This window comes from Vipera berus (genome assembly GCF_964194415.1).
Source record: "Vipera berus genome assembly, chromosome: 3".
NCBI classification, from domain to species: domain Eukaryota; kingdom Metazoa; phylum Chordata; class Lepidosauria; order Squamata; family Viperidae; genus Vipera; species Vipera berus.
In genome coordinates, this window is record NC_138204.1 from 137,555,304 (window position 1) to 137,578,280 (window position 22,977).

Consider the following 22,977-nt stretch of genomic DNA (forward strand, 5'->3'; position numbering starts at 1 on the left):
AACATAAACAGTATTGGGACAGTTAGTTCTGTACATAAATCCTTCTGGAAGGAACAAAAGAGCACCAATGCTGCACTGTTTCTACTTGCTCAAAAATCCAAGGTCATGCTCTGTTAGCACAATGTACAGTGCAGAACAGCTGGTGACAGCATTATAAAACAGGCTAGAGTAAATGACCACTCACCCTTGGGGAAACTTAAATTTTGGAAATATTGAGCTTGCAAATTAATTTTGATATAAGGCCATTCCAAACACAGAGGTGGTGAAATCTTTTTTAGCTGCCACAAATGAATTCTTGTAAGCCGTAAAAATTCTTCTTATTTTTTGTTGTCCATAAACATAGAAAAGAAGATACAATATCAAATAAGGTGACAATTTTAATGCCACCTGTTAATTCAATTTAAAAGAAAAACTCTCAAGGCTCTCATCCATTTCGGTGTGTATGTGTGTTGATTTGTATAGAATATATACACACAGACACACATATATATATATATATACATTTATAGATAGATAGATAGATAGATAGATAGATAGACAGACAGACAGACAGACAGACAGACAGACAGACAGACAGACAGATAGATAGACAGACAGACAGACAGATGTGTATATACTGTATGTAAATAGATTTGTACACACATAAATATTATATATATATATAAAAAGGTAAAGGTTCCCCCGCACATGCGTGCTAGTCGTTTCCGACTCTAGGGGCCGGTGCTCATCTCCGTTTCAAAGCCAAAGAGCCAGCGCTTGTCCGAGGATGTCTCCGTGGTCATGTGGCCAGCATGACTAGACGCCAAAGGTGCACGGAACGCTGTTACCTTCCCAACGTAGTGGTCCCTATTTTTCTACTTGCATTTTTACGTGCTTTCGAACTGCTAGGTTGGCAGAAGCTGGGACGAGTAACAGGCGCTCACTCTCCTACGCGGTACTCGGGATTCGACCCGCCAAACTGCCGATCTTCAGATCGACAAGCTCAGCATCCTAACCCACTGAGCCACCGCGTCCCTTATATATATATATATATTATATTATTTGTATATATATATATATATATATATATATATATATATATATATATATATATATTATTTGTATATATATTATTTGTATATATATATATATATATATATATATATATATAATATATATATTATATATATTATATTATATATTATATATATTATATTATATTATATTATATTATTTGTATATATATATATATATATATATATATATATATATATATATATATATATATATATATATATATATATATATATATATATATATATATTATTTGTATATATAAAGAAACAATCTAAATTCACTAATAACAACACACACACAAATCTCCAGATGTATTGGAATTCCATACTTAATATATTCAGCAAATATTTGTGTTCTGGATAAATAGTGATTATGTGACAGATGAAAAGGTGTTGAGACTTTAGCTTGTGTTTTTTTTTTAATAAACACTTACTCAAACATTTGAGTTTCTTCATATAAAGAGTGAGAAAAACAGAAGATTTATAGACACTCTCCACATCTGATAAAGTTATATAAATCTCTGATTTGGAAATAATTTGAACTGGATCAGGGTCAGTTCATACTAAAAAGATTTAACATAGAGCCATGGTACTTTTTTGTGTTCCCTTCCATTTTTAAAAGATGTGCATGTTCCTTTAAAACATTGTTTTTGAAAGATAGGTTGCATATCCTTTTAAAGCAACAATCTAGATCCACTAATAACAATAGTTTAGAGTTATTGAACAGCATAATAATAGCATTAATGGTCACAACGGCTACAGCAGAAGAAATGGAAACCTCAGAACTATGTTTAATTAAACACTGTGTTGCAGATCAGCAGAGTTAATATTAGAAAGCCTGGAACATGTTTTTTTTAATTGTCCCTGTTCTTCATTTTGGGAGGGGATGTATGTTAATATGAGGATTTCTAGTAAATAGTTTATGTCTACTACATTTATGTCTACTACTTTGTCTACTACATTTGACCAGTGAAGATCCATGGGAGCTTCATTAACTTCACCGTAAAAAAAAATCTGAACACGAAAAAAATAATTTGATATTAAAAATAAAATGTGGGAGTAAGTATGATTGACATACTCATCCATCCTTAGTCATCAAAGGCACATTTTGTCTTCTGGGTCTGAAGAATTAAAATAAAGAGAGAAAGAAATTGCCAAGAGATATACTGAAAAACTGAAAGAGAATGGGGCCTTCAAAGCTCTGGAGCTGGAAGATATACACAAGCATGTTTTCAGTGATTACCTTATTTTAGCATGGACCTTTGGTAGCTCTTCACAAATTTTAGATTATGGGCTGACCTTATAGCAAATTAAGTTGCATGATGAAAACAAACTTCATCATGGTTATGGAAGAAGACATTCAAAGGTGCAAGATATATTACATTGGAAGAAACATAGGTTTAGGGATTGTATTCATAGTGTTTCTCTGATTTCCTATAGATGTCAGTATGGTGTGGATGGTCTCTACATGTTTAAGCTCCTGAGATCAGATATATCAATCCATTCTTTAATACTAGAAGATAAGTTTATTCATAGATTTGCTGGCTGATTTACAACAGACTTAAAATGAAGTACAGGTGATGAGTTTTATGTGTGAAAGGAAGTTAAATGTGGAGTGTCATGTGAGGGAACCATTCTGACTCTAGATCTTGGTTGCAATCCTACGTATACCAAGCTGTGTTGACTCTCCATTGAACATTTTGGAGATTAATTCCAAGACAATTTTTAATGAGCTCATTACCACATTAAAATGAGTAGGTACTTGATTTTTACATATCAACAAATAGCAAATTTATCTTTCATGGTTGCACAAGTTTTAATAGGTTTTGTGGTCTATTCTAATTTATATGTTTAATAAGGTTGATAAGCTACTCCAACTGAGGGAGTCCTTGGTGCTCTCTAAGCTTGGTGGTTTTCCTGCAGACATTTCATTACCAAACTAGATAACATCAACAGTGCTAGAAGAGAGTGGGGTTAGCTCTTATTTTATATTTTTATATTTTACCCTTTCAGTGTTGGTGGGAGTGTTCTTGGTGGTTCCTTGATTAGGTTGTTGTTTAATGTTACCTTGTTTGTCTCCTATCGGTACTTCAACTGAAGCTAGCTGAGTAGTATGCAATTCCCATCTTTATAACTCAAGCAAGCAAATAACATATAATAATCCAAACATACATAGGAAACTAGTAAGTAAAAACTGGTAAGAGAGGAATCAATACCTCAAAATTAAAGTACAATTTTAAAGTGTAAACAATCCTTATATGAAAAAAGAAAGGAAAAAAGGAGAAAACTTAAAAGTCGTTCTAATTAACAAAAGAATTTCAAAAATGTGACCAAATTGTTCTTCCCTGCAATCTATTAATCAATGCATATATACAACAGACCGACCCACAAAGAGGCATATACTACCTGTCAACAATTCACTGCTGTCTAGTGTTTTGTTTTGTTGTTATTCAAGGAAAGTGATTTTTTTTTACTAGTATCTTTAATCAATCATAGTTTCTAAGTATTTTTTTCCAAGCTGCTTTTAATCCACTGTGTACTTCTTTTAGCTGGCTTATTGACATTTAGAATTATTTTTACAAGTTAGTAAATTCTATTTATTGTATAATATTCTGAATTATAGGAGCTAACCTGAATGAAGAATGGACATTTTGTGTAGATTCTGAATAAGATTAACATTTCTTTTTGTTTTTAATCCCATTTGTTATTTTTTTTATCAGTTTAAACATACGAGTCATTTGTGGTAAAAAATAGTTTACAATATCTACCTTCTCATGTTTTTATAGGATTCACCATTAAAAATACAATTTTTTTTCTGATAGGATTTATTGTTTATCTACCTGTATAAATCTTGATTGACAAAAAATGATACAATTAGCAATAGTACTACTTAGCCTTTGCCAGAAATGCTGTTAAAAAAATATTTCATCTAGATTCAGAAGTGCAGTAAATCAAATGGTTTTGACTAATTCACTCTCTTTGTTATTTGTTCATATTATAATTAACCAGATTTAATGTCATGATTCAGGAAAATGATTACTGTGCAATGCTATTTTAATCAGATTATATATATAGATAGTAAAAAGGCATTTCTGAAGCAAAATTATAAACAGTTGCAGCAATCTTATCATTCACCGGATGTATTTAATTAAATTACTTGTTCTGTTTCCTATTTTGAAAATGCTTCACTGTGAGTCAGTCTATGAGTTTCTAATAAAGAAGTAATTTAACCAAGTGTAAAAGCTTATGGATTTTGTTTAAAATAATTTCTCCTAATAATACATTTTGTCATAAAACTGTACATATTATTTATTTAATTTTAGATATTGCAACATGCACATGTTCTAATCAGTAGTAAATTACAGGTAGTCCTGGCCACAGTTGGGACTGGAATCTTGGTCATGGAGCAAAGTGATCATTATGTGAGATGCCCACACATGACTACTTTGCTCAACAAGATTCAAGATTCAAGATTCAAGGTGCTGGTGATGACCTATAAAGCCCTAAATGGCTTGGGTCCGGGATATCTGAGGGAACACCTGCTGCTGGCATCAAGTTCCCTTCATCCTGTGCACTCCCACAGGGAGGGCCTTCTCAGGGTGCCACGGGCAAAGGATTGCCAGCGGGCAACACCCAGGGGGAGGGCCTTCTCTGTGGGCACGCCTGCCCTTTGGAACCAGTTACACGTAGAGCTCAGGACTGCCCCTGATTTTCGTTCATTCCGCCGGGACCTGAAGACCTGGCTCTTTGAGCTTTCCGGCCAGGACTGAGAATTTCTAATTTTTAACTTATTGTAATTGGGTTTTTTAATCAGAGTTATAGGGGTTTTAGATTTTTAATCAAGGATAATTTAATCTATTTTAATTGTTATTAACTTTTTGTATTGTAATGATTTAATTGCCTTGTGAACCGCCCTGGGTCCTACGGGAGAAGGGCGGTATATAAGTTCAATAAATAATCTGCAATCCCAGCCCTCCCAGTTGTATTCATTAAGCAATTTCCCAGTCATTAAGTGGACAGAATGAAAGAGCTACTTGCAGAAGATTTCATCTCGGCTCATCCCCAGACATTCCTGCAGCCTCACAAACACCTTTTCCTTTCCTTCAATGGGCTGAGATGGAATGAGCTGAAATCTTCAGGATTCCAGCTGTGTCCCTAGAGTCCATGCAGGATTTCAACTCCATATGTCCCCCTTGGCTTGAAACCTTCCAGGCTGGCTTACCTATTTCCTTTCTGGGAAAATTGGCAGAGAAGATTGCAAATGGCAATCAGATAATTGTGGGTCACTTGGCAAGTGTGAACAGGTTGCCAAGCACTCAGATCGCAATCATGTGACCACTTCAAGAGCCATAATTAATTCAAATGGCTTTTAATTCCCCCAGTCATTTAATGTTTATGGTTGTCGCAAAAGTGCTTTCTCTCAAAATGCAACTGGACCTTCTTGTTCTGCTAGAAGACATTTCTATTCTCATCCAAGAAGCTTCTTCAGTTCTGAATGAATGGTGGAGAATGGAAGAATTTATATTCCTTGCAGTCATGTGATCCTTAGCACTTTTGGGACAGTCATTTAATGAGGACCATCTGAACTTTAATTTGTAAATATTTTTTTTTTAAAAAATCATTTGCTAATAATAGGAGCAAACAGTGGGAGCCAGTAAATATCATTTATTTACTTGTTTGATTGTTTCTTTGCTGAATTTCTACCTTTACTTGCTTTATACATTCTTCTCCAAATCCTCCTTTCATTATATCCATGATGCTTCTGGAGAACAGTCCGGTTTTTAAAAAAATGCCTAGAAGAATCAACTAAGTTGCTTCAAAGGTCTCTTTTGTTTTTTTAACATTGGATTAAAATGCTTACTAGGAGGGACAGAATGTTAGGTTTTGTATTTTAATGTGATAAAAAAAACTGGATCATGGCCAGATAAATCTATTGATCCAATATATAATGGCATTATATATGGTGTGAGGATTAAGCTAGAATATAATCAGTTCTTAAGCTAGATATAAATCTTGTGTAGAAATACTTGAAATCTTTTACATATGTCACATAATGCAAAACCATGGATAACAGCTTTGAAAATGAAAAGATTAGGTTTTTTTTAAAAATAGATTTTTATTTCTTTACTTGTATCCATGAAAGTATTTGAAGCTGTATTTAAATCTCCACTTATAATTTTACTTTCCCCAAACGTGTTTTTTTATTAAAAAAAAAAACTTTTCTCTAACTCTATTATTCCAAGCAATATACATTTCATTCCACTTCACCAAGTCTGATTCTTGGTTAGAGTATTTTGGGAGTATCAGTGTTTTTGGCTTGGTTTGGGACCTCCTCATCTACACATATGGCCTCCATTCTATTTTGGCATTCATTCAATATGGCTAAATCCTCTTTAACGAAGTTGAGAACATATTGAAGAATTCAATAATCAAAGATAAACTCTGAGAATCCTGGGGAAAAGGGGAAATTGAATTCCATCTTCTCGCTGGGATGGAGACATTTATTTTTCTTACTAAATTCTTTTACATTTGGGGAAGGTAGAATTATAAGTGGAGATTTAAAATCTCTTTTAGGGAGATGTGTTTTTTTAAAAAAAAATTCTTCCACAATTAAGTTCTTGTATTTGTTTTATCTTTTTAATATATTCTTCATAAAATTATTGAAACATAAACTTCTTTTGACCTTGAGGATAATTTTTGATTAGCTTGTTAAGTGACAAGCAGGGTAGTTTTGAAAATGAAACACAAGTACATCTGGGAAACCATGTGATAACATCATGTCAAATCATTCCAAAGATTTCACATCCTTAAGGCAGATATAATATAAGCTTCTATATTCAATATCCAGTGAATCTAGCGGGTGAACTTTGGCAAGCCTTTTTTTGGATCTTTTTTTTTGGGGGGGGGTTGCGGGATGGAACAAAGTCACTATATATATAGTGACAGACAGTGTTTTTTTGTAAAAGAAAAAGGTGCCGGAACTCACACATGTCATACAACCCGCCTTTCCTACCCTACAAGGTTCCATCCAAAAAAGGTGCTGGAACTCCATTCTGAGCGTTCTATGAGAAAAAAAGCCCTGTTGACAGACGTGTATAATTATTCTAGGCATTGTCTATCCACTACAAGATAAAAGCCTTTTCCGCATGTTTCCAACCAATATGGTCTTGAGCTTTCTTCTGCCAATTGCAGCTACAATACTTGCTGATGTTGTTGATCCATCTTGTTTTAGTTCTCTTTTGTGGATGCTTTCTATCAAGTGGAATCCATTCTGTAACTGTCTTAGTTCACTTGCCATCGGTTTGTTTTGCTCTGTGACCAGTCCATTTCCATTTCAATTCTTTTACTCTCTTGATAATATTGTATATTTCCATTTGTTCTCTAATCCATGTGCAGGTCTTTCTATCTTGTCTCGTGATGCCGAACATGTATATTTCCATGCCTCTTTGCCACTTGTAGCTTTGGTATTGGGTAGTGTCCATGTTTCACTGGCATATGTTAAAGCAGGTAGCACACATTGATCAAAAACCTTTCTCTTTCAGTCCTTGAAAATTACACTTAGCTTGCTAAATGCCTGCCAGCCACATTTAACATGCCATTTAATTTCCTTTATACATATACGCATACACATAATCTGTCAATAAAGTAAAAGGTAAAGGTAAAGGTTCCCCCGCACATGCGTGCTAGTCGTTTCCAACTCTAGGGGCCGGTGCTCATCTCCGTTTCAAAGCCGAAGAGCCAGCGCTTGTCCGAGGATGTCTCCGTGGTCATGTGGCCGGCATGACTAGACGCCAAAGGCTCACGGAACGCTGTTACCTTCCCACCGTAGTGGTCCCTATTTTTCTACTTGCATTTTTACGTGCTTTCGAACTGCTAGGTTGGCAGAAGCTGGGACGAGTAACAGGTGCTCACTCTGTTACGCGGCACTCGGGATTCGACCCGCCAAACTGCCGACCGTCTGATCGACAAGCTCAGCGTCCTAACCCACTGAGCCACCGCGTCCCTTAAATAAAGTAACATCAGCTTATTTTTATATTGTTCTCCAGTCAGCTACAAGAAATTTTGCATTCTTCAAATCCTATCCTAAAACATAGGGTTGACAGATTTGGACCATCAATAATATAATAGGATATATTAGGAGGGAAAATGGAGGCCAAAAGTTAAAGAAAAAAAATCACACTTATAAATTTTGTGAAATACACCATTACAGCAATACACAAGCATCTGTTTCATTAAAGTTTTATTGGTCTTTTTTGCAGCAATGTAATCATCATATTTAATAGAGTAAACACATTTTCTGTTGCTCAGCTGTGATTCCATATTTTTTTTTCATGTAGAAACTTTGCATCAATTCACTCTTCAAGTCTCTTAATAACTTTCAGCATAATACTAAACTACTAAGATTAACAAGGACATTAATCTTTAATAGGATAATGTAGTTGTTGCCTTTCCAGAAAATTTTAATTAGAACATACCCTTCAATTGTGTGGTGCAGATAGCATTCATCATCATAATGTTCAATTTATCACTTTTTGCCTTTTTTGTTTTTGTTTTTAAATTCACTCCAGTTGCATTATCGAGTAAATGAAATGCAAAGTATGTGTTTCTCCATTAAACAAGAAAAAAACCTGTTTTCAAAAATGTTTTCATTATTTCACTAGCATATTAGATATGATAACACTTTTGGTTTTCCACATGGTATGGAACAGTTTCATTCCTTATTATACTGGGAAATTTCCTGAAATGATAACAGTTAGCATTATTCCAAATGGTTTCCCTAATCTAAGTTATTAAATAAATTATGAATAGGCACCACAGAAAGCAATACAAGATTTTCACAATTCACTTGGCAGATGGTTTTCATTGCGTGGGACTCACCCTATGCATTTTCTCAGAAATAAACTCTACTAGTTTCAAAATACATGTAAATGCAGGAGTATTTCCTTCAAAGCTAACTTAAATATAGAATGCTTAATAAACGCTTGTTTCTGCTAATATAATTCTAATATTGCTGGCCAAAACAGGTAGATTTAGCCTTTAAAAAAGGTCAGCCAAATTGTTCTGCTAGGTATGTTACAAGGAATCAAACAAGAGGTGATAAAGAGGCAGAGTAAAAAATGAGATGAGTTAAACTTTTCTAAACATTTTGAAAATACTAGTACAGTTTTAGGCTGAGGCAGTGGTGGGATTCAAATATGGGAGCAACCGGTTCTCTGAAGTCCATTCTGGGCCTGGGCAACAAATAATTAGCTACCAGTTCTGCTGAAGTTGTGCAAACTGGCAGAATCCCACCATTTGGCTGAGGGCATTCTAATTCCAAAGACATTAAAACCAAAGAAGATTTTGTAATTTGATTTTCAAATTCTCCTATCATGATATTACTTAGGATGAACTAGTTTCATCCAAACCTAAAGCTGATTCAACTAGGCCTTTATCATTTGGACTATTTAGGAGTGGACTGTTTTGGCCTGGCTTACCTAAACAACCAAACCAGTTTGAAGATACAGCATAATGTTATTAGTTTCTATAAAATAATTCAGTGCATGTTGGCTTCCCAATAAAATACAGACATCTTGTTGGGCAGTTCTGAGTGAAGGCAGAATCATAGGTGCTCTACTCTTGGTCCACTACAGTGCAAAGGCAGACACAGTGAAAACTACAGCATGATATTGGGTGTCTTTTATAAACCCATCTGGGTGACTTCCTTTTCCTTCCAATAGGATTTGATAGTAAATGCAGGTGAAATGTATGTGTGTTACAGCAGGTACTTTTTACCAGCACAGCACGAAGAAAAATCCTTCCAAATGGTCTATATCAGGGATTTTCAACCAGTGGTACGGGTACCACCTGTGGTACATTGGCACCTGGTAGGTGGTTCACGGGGGAGGGGAATGAGCTGAACTGGAGCAAGAGATGGCTGGAGCTGCAGGGTTGTCAGGGCTCAGTGGAAGCACCAGGATCAGCACCAGGCTCCAACCGGAGCTCAGCACTGAACCTGGAGCTTCTGAGTCCAGAAGCGCCGATCAGCTGGAATGTTGCAGCATCCCCAGGATCTTGTGATTTACATTCAGATGCTAGGCAACTGATTCATATTTATGATGGTCACAGTGTCCCAGGGTCATGTGAAGTGACCAAAACCTTCTGCAAACACCCAGCAGATGGGGGAAATAAAAACCGAACGCCCCCACAACACCCACACTGCCAATCCTCAACAGAAATGCTCACAACAATGAAAATCTTGGACAGGAGGAAGAGTGCCGCTGGGCAAGCAGGCAGGTGTCTTGCTTGGCTTTGGCTTGGGGGGCACTTTTTCCAGTGCCATTGTAATTTTGAACAGTCACTAAGTGAACTGTTGTAAGTCGAGGATTACCTGCACTTCATCACTATTTTCTTTTTTTTCTCTTTTTTTTTGGTTAACAAGTTTTTGACACCTTGCTAAGTGACTGGTGGTACTCAGATGTTGCCATATCCTAAAAGTGGTACAATGGGTGAAAAGGTTGAAAAGTCCTGCTCTAAATGATGAATAGAACACAGAGGGAAGAGTAGTTAGAAGAAGGAAGGAAGGAAGGAAGGAAGGAAGGAAGGAAGGAAGGAAGGAAGGAAGGAAGGAAGGAAGGAAGGAAGGAAGGAAGGAAGGAAGGAAAAGAGAAAATAATGTGGAGTTAAAAAAAACCTTTAAAATTTGGGCAGTAAATCAATCATTATATTAAACAATGGCCAGCCATAGTACAGAGCAATAATAATGAAGTGAAAATACTAGGAGGCCTGTGATTTGCAAAACACAGAAGATTAAGTAGCTGCTGAGAGTTACTAAATTTTTGAGTTAAAATCACTGTGTGCATGTGGACTAGTGAACATTAAAGTCCATCATGAAAAGACTCAAAAAAATGACTGGCTAAAGAAAAGGAAAATGAGAAGCATGTTGCTTTTTTAGCATCCTTGTCAATTTATCTGTGTTTGGCTCATTCAATCTCTTTCTTGGGCTTTCATTATTTTCTCTGGCAGCCTTTAGGCAAAATGTTCATCATGATGAGTAGCTAGAACATCTATTTGCCTGAAAAGAAGTTATGAAATTAGGTAGCACAAACCCATTTGACATTCATCCAATGCCTCATTTAAATACAAAACTAAATAATAATCAGATGTTCAGCGTGGGAGAATAATTTCACAGCCATCTGCCAATCACTGCAAACACAACCAGTTTGCTCTGAACTTAACCCTGAAGAGGGGTAGATATGTTTGACCTTATGTATTTAATGAATTCATTTACAGCATTTTTAGACAGGTATATGTTGGTGTGCATCCTTCTAGTTGATATAGCACAATGGGGAAATTACAATGAAATTATACTTAAAATAGCCACTAAAAGGTTTACCCCCACATACACATACACTTTTTTTTTGGGGGGGGTGTTCCTTAGATCTTTACTAATACTTTACATTCTTCCCACTAAATCTTTGTCATTTAGAGTAGGCACAGACTCAATTAAGGAAATCTTTAGGATTTTTTAAAAGAGAGAATCTAGTAATGGGGGGAAAACTGCTGCAAGTGAACATCCTGATTTGTAGGTTATGTGTTAAATGCTAGGGTTTCTGTGATATGTTTTTCCTCAACAGTGGGCACCACATCTTGATAAAATAATATCTTTTAACATGTTGAGGTCTTCCACCTTCCCAAAAGATCAAGCTGGGTTCATCTGATTGGGTTGTCCACCTTGTCTTGAGAAACAGCTTCTACTCAAGCTTCTACATGTGCAGAAGTCCTGTTTGCCAGCTTGGGTAGAGTACTGTAATTTAGCAGTTAGAAAGCAGGAAGTCATTTTGATTCATTTAATAACATTGAAATGGGGCTTTGCTTGACATTTCATGGATCTGAATCATTAGTTTGAAAATTCACACATTCTCTTGAAAGGGGGAAAATTCTTGCAGCATGAAAAAATTTCCTGACTTGCTTATCATCCACATTGTGCCAGTCATTTCTTCTGCAGTTTTTGGACCATTGTAGTTTGATGGGGAAAATGCCTTTTAGAAAGAAGAAAGAAAGAAGAATATTTTCAAGGTTAGGGTTAGTTTTACCATTCTTACATAAAAACCAAGAAATAAAAGGCCATTTCCAAAGGAAAATGTCACCAGGGAATCCAACCTCTTGGATTCCCCACCCACCTCCCCAGATCATGAGAGCTAGGGAAACTGAAAAGGAATTAAACTTTTTTCCCCACTGAGTTTTCCTGGCAGTGTTATAGAAACTGGTTACTTCAATTTTCCAATTCAGTCTATCACCTTGACATTCCCTGGAAGTCTCCCATATAAGTACAGAACAGGTTTGATCCTGCTTAGCTTCTGATCCTACACAAGATCAGTTAGATCAGAGGTCCCCAACCTTTTGGACACTAGGGACCAGTTCTATGGAGAAAGGTTTTTCCACGGATGGGAGAGGATGTGGTTTTGTGTGCTGCCTGCATCCCATGGTTGAGGCTTTGCTTGTTTGTGTGGACCAGTTGTTGGCATGCTGTGGCCCAGTACCGGTCCACAGACTAGGAGTTGGGGACCCCTGAGTTATATACTATCATCAATTATGTGCAGAATTATAGAGAGATACTAGGAAAATAAAAGGATGGACTACTCTATCATATAATAGCAATGTAGTATTCAAATAATCACTATCAGATAAAAATGAAAGGGAATTTCTATAGCATTCTGATATCAGGCAACAATCTACTTTTTCAGGAAGAAAACCAGAAAGATTTAGGAACAGCATCACTTTTGATGTTATCTGGATATTTCATAGTACCCTTCAGATGTGCAAACCAATTCTCAGAATTCCAGAGTCATTGTGGACATTGCCAAGACTAACATATCATAAAACTCCCTATAGGATTCAGATGCTTAAGAGCTTAAGAGCCATGATGACACAGTGGTTAGAATGCAGTATTGCAGGCACAGTCAGGAGTTTGATCCTGACTGGCTCAAGGTTGGTCAGCCTTCCATCCTTCTGAGGCTGGTAAAATGATTGTTGGGAGCAATAAGCCGACTCTGTAACCTGCTTAGAGAGGGCTATAAAGCACTGTGAAGTGGTATATAAGTCTAAGTGCTTTTACTACTGTGTTTCCCTGAAAATAAGTCCAGGTCTTATATTAATTTTTGCTCCAAAAGATGAATTAGGGCTTATTCTCTAGTTAGGCCTTATTTTCGAGGAAATACAGTACTAAATGCATCCATCTGGCTGGCAACCTTAACTGGAGCTTATTTGGGGGGTAAAGCTTATATTACAAGCATCCTGAAAAATCATGGTAGGGATTATTTTCCAGTTAGATCTTATTTTCAGGGAAACAGGGTATTAATCTGGATCTCCCTGGTCCCAACCCTGCCCAGGAGCATGACACCACCCACTTCGAATAAACATTCCACTGACATTCTTGTCAGTGCTTACAATTGTTGTAGATAATTTCACAGCAGCCACATTAGGGGGGAATCATGTGGAGAATTCAAAATTGCCTCTTCTGCACATTGCCATGGTATTATTATTTTTTTCTGGCAGATTATATAGCTTTGTAGATCAACCTCTCCTCGTCATTCAGTCATTCAGCCTGTTTGAGATTGTTATGCAGTCAAGAAGTATTATGGTTTGATATATGAACACAGTAATAGCCTGTTGCAAGACAGCAGAAACAATTAAGCAAAGTAGTGGGAGATTGGGGGTTATCTACTTGTCTTTTTTCTTTCAAAAAGCTTGACTGCTAAAATATGCTGAATGTGACAATAAACTTTCTGCTGGGGTTCCCCTCTTCCTCCCAACCCTGTTGTTAACAAAATATGTCCATTCTGATGACAGATTTGAAATCTATTTGTCATTAGAGATTTTTGAGTGGATAATTCTCAGTCCCTTCCATTATGGATATGTGGCCTGGAAGGGAGGGGGAGGGGAGTGCCACTTATTCATCTCTAAATAAATATTTATTATTTTGCAAAAAAAAAATATCTCTGTCTCTCCACAGTGAATATAAACTGAACATTACACTTTTCATTTTTTAAAATTCTTTTTTCTAAAAATGTGGGGTATAAAGCAAGCTTGTCTACCATAGAAACAAGGGATCCAGCCACAGATAATAGTTCACTGCAGGCTTAATGAGGCCCTTCATTCTATCTTCCTTTAAAATATTGCAAAAAAAAAAGTAGGAAAATGATTAAGCATTTGGTAAGGTATAAAACTGATCAATATCCTGTAGTTGGTTTGGTGGCTTCTAAGTTGTAGTGGCCTAGATCAGAAGAAAGAGCCTGTTTTGTATATTGGATAAGGCATCAGAGTAAATATCAGGAGATAATGAGTACTAGTCCTGCTTTAGGCACAAGCCAGATGAGTGACCTTGGGCCAATCACTTTCTGTCAGCCCTAGGAAGTAGGCAATAATGTCTTGCCAAGAAAACTGCAGGGACCTATCTGGCAGTTGTCCAGAGATTTAGACAAAGATAACCCCCCCCCCGTGCGTGCGCGCGCGCACACACACACACACACACACACACACACAGAGACAGAGAGACAGAGACAGAGAGACAGAGACAAAGAGATGCTAGAAAAATTACATTCTAAAAAGAAAGGAAGTCTCTCAGAAGAGTCCCTCCTTAGTGTTAATACTGGTTTGTACTTCTTGTTGTCAGAATCCATTTATATCATATTCATAAATGTATGTTTAAAACATTATTCCATGGATTCTGCCATCTCCCAAGGAGGAAGGAACGAATGTGGATTCAGCCTGCCTCAGGCATTTCAAAGATTCAGAGAAGCCTTTTGAACTGGGGGAACAAAAGGGAGGGTTAGGGTAGGAGGCATCTGGCTTGTGTCTCCTTTTAAATTTTTAAGGAAAAGAGCAATAACCATAAAAATCCAAAGTTCCTTTTTCCCACGAAAGGGATGACACGAGGTAAATGATTTGGGGCTGACCAAATGGGGTTAGGGAAGGGGGGGTGAACAGGGAACTCTTTATAAGGTTTCAATTTGTAGAACAATATTAGATCCTGTCTTGTATTCCCACAGCCAAGCATGTCATAGTAAAGATTCCTTTTGGACTAGAATTGGCTCCAAGAGTTTTGTCTTCTTAAGACGTGGTTTGTAGTGGGTCCTGACACTTGTCTAGACTACCTCAAACAGCTGACAAGATCAGGGGAGGACAATACTAAGAAAGTGTGAGGTTTTAGAGTCATCAGGCAAGTTCACATCATATCTGAGAATCATATCTGGAATTTCTTGATCAATCACACAGTCTGTTGCCAGTTTATAGGCATTCTAATGACTGAAATTAAACAGAAAGCATATTGAGCACCATTACCATGTTGTTAATTCATCAGTGGAAGGTCTTCATGATAGATTGAGGTGGCTAATGAGGTCCCTTCATTGATACTGCCATTAGGAATGTTTTGTCTGAACCAGCCACACCAAATTAGTATTAAGGATTTTGACGTGTGTGTGTGTGTGTATTTGTACACATACATATACAGAGAAATAAAAAGAAACCTACACATGAGAACACATATACTATAACCCCCTTCTCCCACAGATAGTTAATAAAGATGATTTGTCACCATGGTTCTGGCCAATGAATATAAAGCATGCCTCTATATCTATCTATCTATCTATCTATCTATCTATCTATCTATCTATCTATCTATCTATCTATCTATCTATCTATCTATCTATCTATCTATCTATCTATCTATCTATCTATCTTATTTATTTATTTATTTATTTATTTATTTATTTATTTATTTATTTATTTATTTATTTATTTATTTAGGGACTTATATGCCGCCCTATCTCCCAGAGGACTCAGGGCGGCTAACAGCAATAAAAAACAACAGTACAAAAGTTAAGAAAAAATTAAATAACAGCCCCATATATTAATTACACAGTTAAAAATTAAAACTTTTAAAAACCCATCATCAATCCAGATCAGCCTAATGGAAAAGGAATGTTTTGAGGTTGCGGCGAAAGGACCGGAGATCCGGGGCCATCCGAAGCTCAAGGGGGAGTTGATTCCAAAGGGCTGGCGCCCCCACAGAGAAGGCCCTCCCCCTGGGGGTCGCCAGCCGACATTGTCTAGCCAACGGCACCCTGAGGAGGCCCTCTCTGTGTGAGCGCACTGGGCGATGGGAAGTCATCCCCGGCAGCAGATGGTCCTGCAGATATCCCGGGCCTAAGCCATGTAGGGCTTTAAAGGTAAGTACCAGCACCTTAAATCAATCAATCTATCTATCTATCTATCTATCTATCTATCTATCTATCTATCTATCTATCTATCTATCAATATTTATTAAATTTCAGAAAAGTATGCAATACAAAAAAATCAAATAAAAATTAGAAAGAGGGAAGGAAAGCAAAATAGGGGAGTGTAGATGAAAAGGGAAAAAAGCTTTAGAAAAAGTAACTTCCAACTTTCTTTGATACAGATAAAAACCTAAACATCAGTGAGCCTCTGAACTGGAATAAACAATAACAATCAGTACTTCTATCATAAGTCTAATCGTCAAAACCCAAGATTAAAATTTTATTTCTTTCTGTTTCCAGCAAAAAAATCCAAATCATTTCCAAATAGAAATGAAGCTAGATAAAATCTTTTATTTAATCAAAGAAGTCAATTTCTCCATCTCCAGGGACTCCATTAATTTCACCATCCATTCTTTCATTGTGGCTACATTTGAGTCCTTCCATCTTTCTGCATAAAAGTGTCTTGCTGCTGTTGTCATATATAAGAACAAAGCTCCATGGTTTTTTTCAATCTGTTTGTCTATAAACCTAAAAGAAAAGCCTTTAGCTTTTTAGTACTAATAATTCTCTCAGTTAAAATATATATCTGATTCCAATAAATCTTAGAGTTCTTACATGTCCAGCAGAAGTGATAAAAAATGCCTTCAGTTTGTTTACATGTCGAACATACATGTGACACATTGAGGAAAGCCTTATATGTATGTGAAAATTAATCACAATTTAAATGCCAACACATGAGCATTATAGAAACTGAGTACAGAATAAGAAAGATAGAATAACACCTCTCATTTGAAAATGGAACAGATAAGGCAAAAAGTTTCTCACAACAAGAATACTAGGAAACAGGACTTTCGGTCGTTCAAACACAACACTGCTGACTGAGTTTTTTCCTTTATTTGGAAAAGCAAACTAGATGTCTGTAACACCTTAAGACCTGCACAACCCAGGATTTATGTTGTGATCAACTCTACCTATTCTAGAATTGCTGTGTGGACTGATAAAGAGTCCTTGCAGGGTTTTGCAATGTCAGCGTTCTACGACATATTGCTTGTGATAGGAACTTCCCCTCAAGGTTTGGCTACACTAAGTCGCATGTCCTCCAAGGAGAAACCTCTGACAGGAATAGCTAATGTTCTTCTGAGGTTTTTGTGTGTTCCAATTCAAAAGATTGGAAGTGGTAGCACAAAGGCTTTTGGAAAACTGACAAGCGTAGGATTTCTTTTTCAGACCCTTTCCTAGTTCTCTTCCTGAGATATTTATTTTATTTTTTTTATTTTAATCCCATTTATATCCCGCCCTTTTCCGAAGACTCAGGGCGGCTTACAATTTAAGCACAAACCAATGTGCTTAGCAATAGCCTTCATTCTATGTATATGCCTGCTTATTAGGGCTTTCGGGGGCCCCCAAGTGGCATTATTACAAAGTCAGCTTATTGCCCCCAGCAATCTGGGTCCTCATATTGATGACAATATGAGAGGGAGTCCAAAGTCTACCATTTCCCAAACTACCAATCCCTTTGAAAAGCTTTTCTCTGCCCATAACATTGATTTTTCTCTTCAAGTATCACCACTGAATGAAGCTTTCAAATATTAACTTTGGAAAAGAGGCCTGATGAATCTGGAGGATAATACTTGACATTTTTTTTCTAATGAATCTCTGAATTCATATTTTCTCCTCAGGGGACAGATATCAAGGTAGGATGCGGGTGAGGGGTGGGGGGGAAGACTTGAGCAAGTGCCAGATAGATGTTTTTAATATTGTGAAACTGGGGAGGGAAGACTTAATTGATTAAAGAAAAAGAAGTATTAAGGGAACACATGTTTCAGGAATTTCTTCTGCCTTATATCAAAACCTTTTTTTGCATCCAAACAAAGTATTCTAGCTATTACTGATTTCATTATTTTCCTCTTTTATATTGTTTAGGATTATATAATTCTGGGAAAGTTTTTTAAAAAAACAAAACAAGACAAGAATTGATTCATGAAATCAAGATGGAGTTAAGAGACTGGTTGGCTTGGAATCCCTGCAGGGAAGGAAGTGATGGAGACTTGACCCCCTCATCCATCCCTGAAGTGCTTATCTAGTTGTTGGTGTGCATTTGGTCTGGCAAGATTCTTGTAAATATGGGAGTAGCAATGAAAAAATGATCAAGTCACAGTGTTGTTCTGATTCCTTGAGTTTGCTTTCTTCCTGATCTTCTGCTGGAACATTCAGAATATTCAGAATATTCCATCTCTTTCTATCGGGGGTGAGCTATTACCCCCCGTAGATAGGGCTCGCAACTTGGGGGTCCTCCTAGATTCACGGCTTACTTTGGAAGATCACATAGTGGCTGTGACTAGGGGGGCCTTCGCCCAGGTTCGCCTGGTGCGCCAGTTGCGGCCCTATCTAGACCGGGATGCCCTGTGTACAGTCACTCATGCGCTCGTGACCTCTCGTTTAGACTACTGCAACGCTCTCTACATGGGGCTGCCCTTGAGGACCACTCGGAGGCTCCAACTGGTACAGAATGCAGCCGCGAGAGTTGTGTTGGGAGTCTCCCGATACTCCCATGTTACACCTCTGCTCCGTGAGCTGTATTGGCTCCCAGTTGTCTTCGGGGTGAGATTCAAGGTACTGGTAATGGTGTTCAAGGCCCTACATGGCATGGGTCCGGAGTACCTCAGGGATCACCTGCTGCCGGCATCAACTTCCCTCCGCCCTGTGCGTTCCCACAGAGAGGGCCTCCTCAGGGTGCCAACGGTCAGAGAATGTCGTCTGGTGGCCCCCAGGGGGAGGTCCTTCTCTGTGGGTGCTCCGGATTTATGGAATCGGTTGCCGGTCGAGCTCTGGATGGCGCCCGACCTTCGCTCCTTCCGACGTGATCTGAAGACTCACTTATTCGATGTGATCTGAAGATTCACTTATTCGAACAAGCCGGCCTGGCCTGATGGGGGATGGGTTGGGATTTTACTGTTGTTTTTTAATATATCTATTTATTGTTTTAGCTTGGGCATTGTGTTTAATTCTTTTTTAACTTTTGTATTTTTGTATTTTTATATGTTTGCCCTGTTCACCGCCCTGAGTCCTTTGGGAGAAGGGCGGTATATAAATAAAATTATTAAATTATTAAATTATTATTAAATTGTAGACAATCTTTCTCCTGAACAATCACCTGTTTCTTAAATTGTCTTTGTTAAGAAGGCCTTAGCCAGATGGGGATTGGGCTTCTGACTTGCCTCCATCTGCATTCTGGAGACTTGAAGTATATAAAAGCATGAAGAAAAAACTTAGCTCTAATCCAAGGGAGAAACAAACACAACAGGTAAAGCTGCATGTGAGGTTCTAGTAATTCTTCTAGGACTGTAATTGTATAGAAATTTCTGCTATTTTTCATGTCTGTTTACTTAAGATAAGAGTTTGTGCCATGCAACACCTGGATAATGAAATGCCTAAAACTTTATGCTTAGATATCCTTTATCCTTTCATTATTTCAGTATTAGAAAAGAAATCATGAAAATGAACCCATGATTCATGAGTCAATGTGTCTAGTTCTTTTTAACTATGTAATTATACACTATGTATAATTTGTTGTGTTCTTTTTTACTTCACTTTACTGTACATTTTTTGCTTGTGAAAGCTGAACATGAGTGTGTTAGCCTAAAGAGGGCACAACAGTCTTTATTGTTTCATAGTAGCAAATAAACCTGACTAATCTTCCAGATTTGACCTATAAAAAACAGACCATCAAACCATAGATAGAATAGAAATTTCACAAATGCTTTAACATTGTGGACAAATTATAGAGAGGAATTGGTTCCAAAGGCAAGACCAGTGAGTGACAGTAAGGAAAATATTAAAATAATGGATTTAGCAATAAATAAATAAATAAATCTTTGCTTTATATCAACTAGGAAAAGACAGTAATCAAAATACATGATTTTGCTGTTTTACAGGTCATCAAGGGTAATGGAACAAGCTGTAAATTGTAAGGCAAGAGAATTTGGTTCTCTACTAGATGGATAATTATTTTTTTGGTTTTTTAATTTTTGTGTGTGACTCATGTGATAGAAAATAGAAAAGTTAATGATTTATAATCTTTGCTATTCAGTCCGCTACTAGATATTTTCAAAGCTGTTGGTGTTGATGCTACTTGTTTTGTAGAACAAGCTTTAAAATTAGAAGGTTCTATCAGTGAGAGAGTTAACTGTGATTACTTATGTTAATATTTAACTGCATTTTGTCTTACAGTATATTCATGAATATTTTTTTCTTCTTTAGGTTTTGATGCTGCTTTAATCATTAGTGACCTGAGTGGCAAAGAATACCTCTATATGTAATTTTAAAAGCAAAAAAAATAGCCAGACACTGAATAATTTTACATAATAATATATTCTTTTGTGAAATATCATCAAACCTATATAATTGTACACCTATATGCAGAGAAGGTACTGGCTTCAAATCAACTCCCACTCAATAGCCAATTGAAATCACCAGGATCTGATTGCTTTCCTAAATCATAATAATGTTGGGGCAAGTTGAATATTTGGGTGGGGAAAAAGTCCTTATTGTGTATTGTGGAAACTAACAAGCAGAGCAAAATCTGTTCTCGAAGACCTTTAGGTTAAGTTTCTTAAAACTAATTTTATATGCATTGGGATGCTGAAGTTTCGTTAATATATGTGTTTTACTTTTTTCCCCCTGTTAATTGTGAACAAGATCACAACATTCTAGAAAATGACTGAATAGACTTGGAAGATTATAGGTTGTCTCCAGGGTGTGGTAAAAAAATCAAGAAGGTGGCCTTGATGATGCAATGAAATCTTTTCCCATAAAAAGCAGGTGAATTTTTGATTGCACTGTGATGTTGTTACTGAAATCTTGATGATTTTGACCACCTACTGTGGACAACCCAAATTGGGTAAGCTTGCTTGCGAATTCATAGTGAAAACTTTCTTTTCCAATCCTGTTCCAAGGTTCCTTTCTTTGTTCTACCAGAACTCCTATTACTATACTTTCTAGTTTTGTGCTCTGTACATCATCAAATGGGAACATGGATGGCACACAAAGTCAATATCTTGATAACTGCTGCATGATATTGTGCCAAAATCTGAATTACTATATTCTGAAAATAGTCTTTCCCAGTAGAAGACACTTCTGTTTTCCACCTCATTTTCCAAAAGATCCCATATTTATTTTATTAAACTTTCCAATATAATGTTATTCTGTAATGATAGCAGATAGCACAGAATATTCTACTGCTGGTTTCGTTGTGTTTTGATATATCTCTTCTTCATATTACAGCTAATCTGCTCACTGATGATTAGGATACTGGATTATAGCTGGGAAACCCAGGTTTTAGATCATCTTATAAAATGGAAGCTCACCAGATGAATGGGATAGGTATTTTTTTTTTCTTAGCCCATCCTACCACACAGGGTTGTTACTGTGAAGAAAAATAAAAAAAAGAAACATTATATGTCATTTTGAACTCCTTAAACCAAAGGCAGGATATAAATCTAAGAAATAAATTAAAGCTCATGTAAAGTGTTCCTTTATGGCATCTTTCTTTGAAATTTCATTGAGGGATGGGAAACTATACATTTACAGACAGATTTTTCGACTGTAAAGACAAGCCACTACCCACCCACCCACCCACCCACTCACACACCTTTTTTTAATCACCTCATAGATGTATATGAAAGAATTGTCCTCTTCTTCCTTTTTTAAACAGGGATAAAATTAAACAGACTTTCAAAATAAAGATTTTTTTAGTGCTACAAAAGTGTTGCAACCACCAATAAAGCTATTATAAATGTTCTAGCTTTTAAAGATTTTCCCATTTGCCCATTAATAAATATTCCATTTTTGACTGAGCTGACTAAAAGTAAAGACTGTACGCAAGCTAGAATAAACTTTTTGCTACATGTTCAAGTAATTCTTCATTTCTAGAATACAGATGGATTGTATTTTTAAACAAAATGTGTTTTGTAAAGGAAATACTAATATAATCCATTAAATAAAGTTAGGGGATAAACCTGAACCAGAAAGAGGACAAGTGCCCATAAACATAAAAATACATAAAGATAAACTTCTAGGCAACTTCTATTTCTTTAAGAAAACCTAACTCTAAATCTAGAAGAAAACACTGGGAATAAAAAAGATCAGGACAAATTAAAGGCTTGAAAATTCAATTTCCTTGGAAAACAAAATAGAGCAGTTCTCATTAGTGTGGTGTCAGCAAAAGCCACCTCAGTAAAAACTTTAATTAAAATGATTGGGGATTTTCCCCCTCAAAGGGTATATATAGATGTTCATATACTCTGAATGTTGATCTAAAATATAGTTTAACTAAGCTGTAAAACTCTTATTAATTCTTACACAATGTACTTGGTAGGAAAGCTAGCAGAATGGTGATTACAATGATTCTAAAAGCTAGGAGAGGTCAATATCAAAAGGAAAGAGAAAACAGTTTTCTTGCTATTTGTGATACCTATTGTTGTCTTTGTGTGATCGCCAGGTCAAATACCTCCAGCATAGTCCATGATACAGAATCACAGAATTAAAGAATGATCCCCTGCTCTGCTTAGAGATCCAAATTAAAGTATCCACAAAAGATGGCTCCCTGGTCTATGCCTGAATACATCCAGTGAAGAAAATCCAACTACTTTTCTGGGTAATTGGTT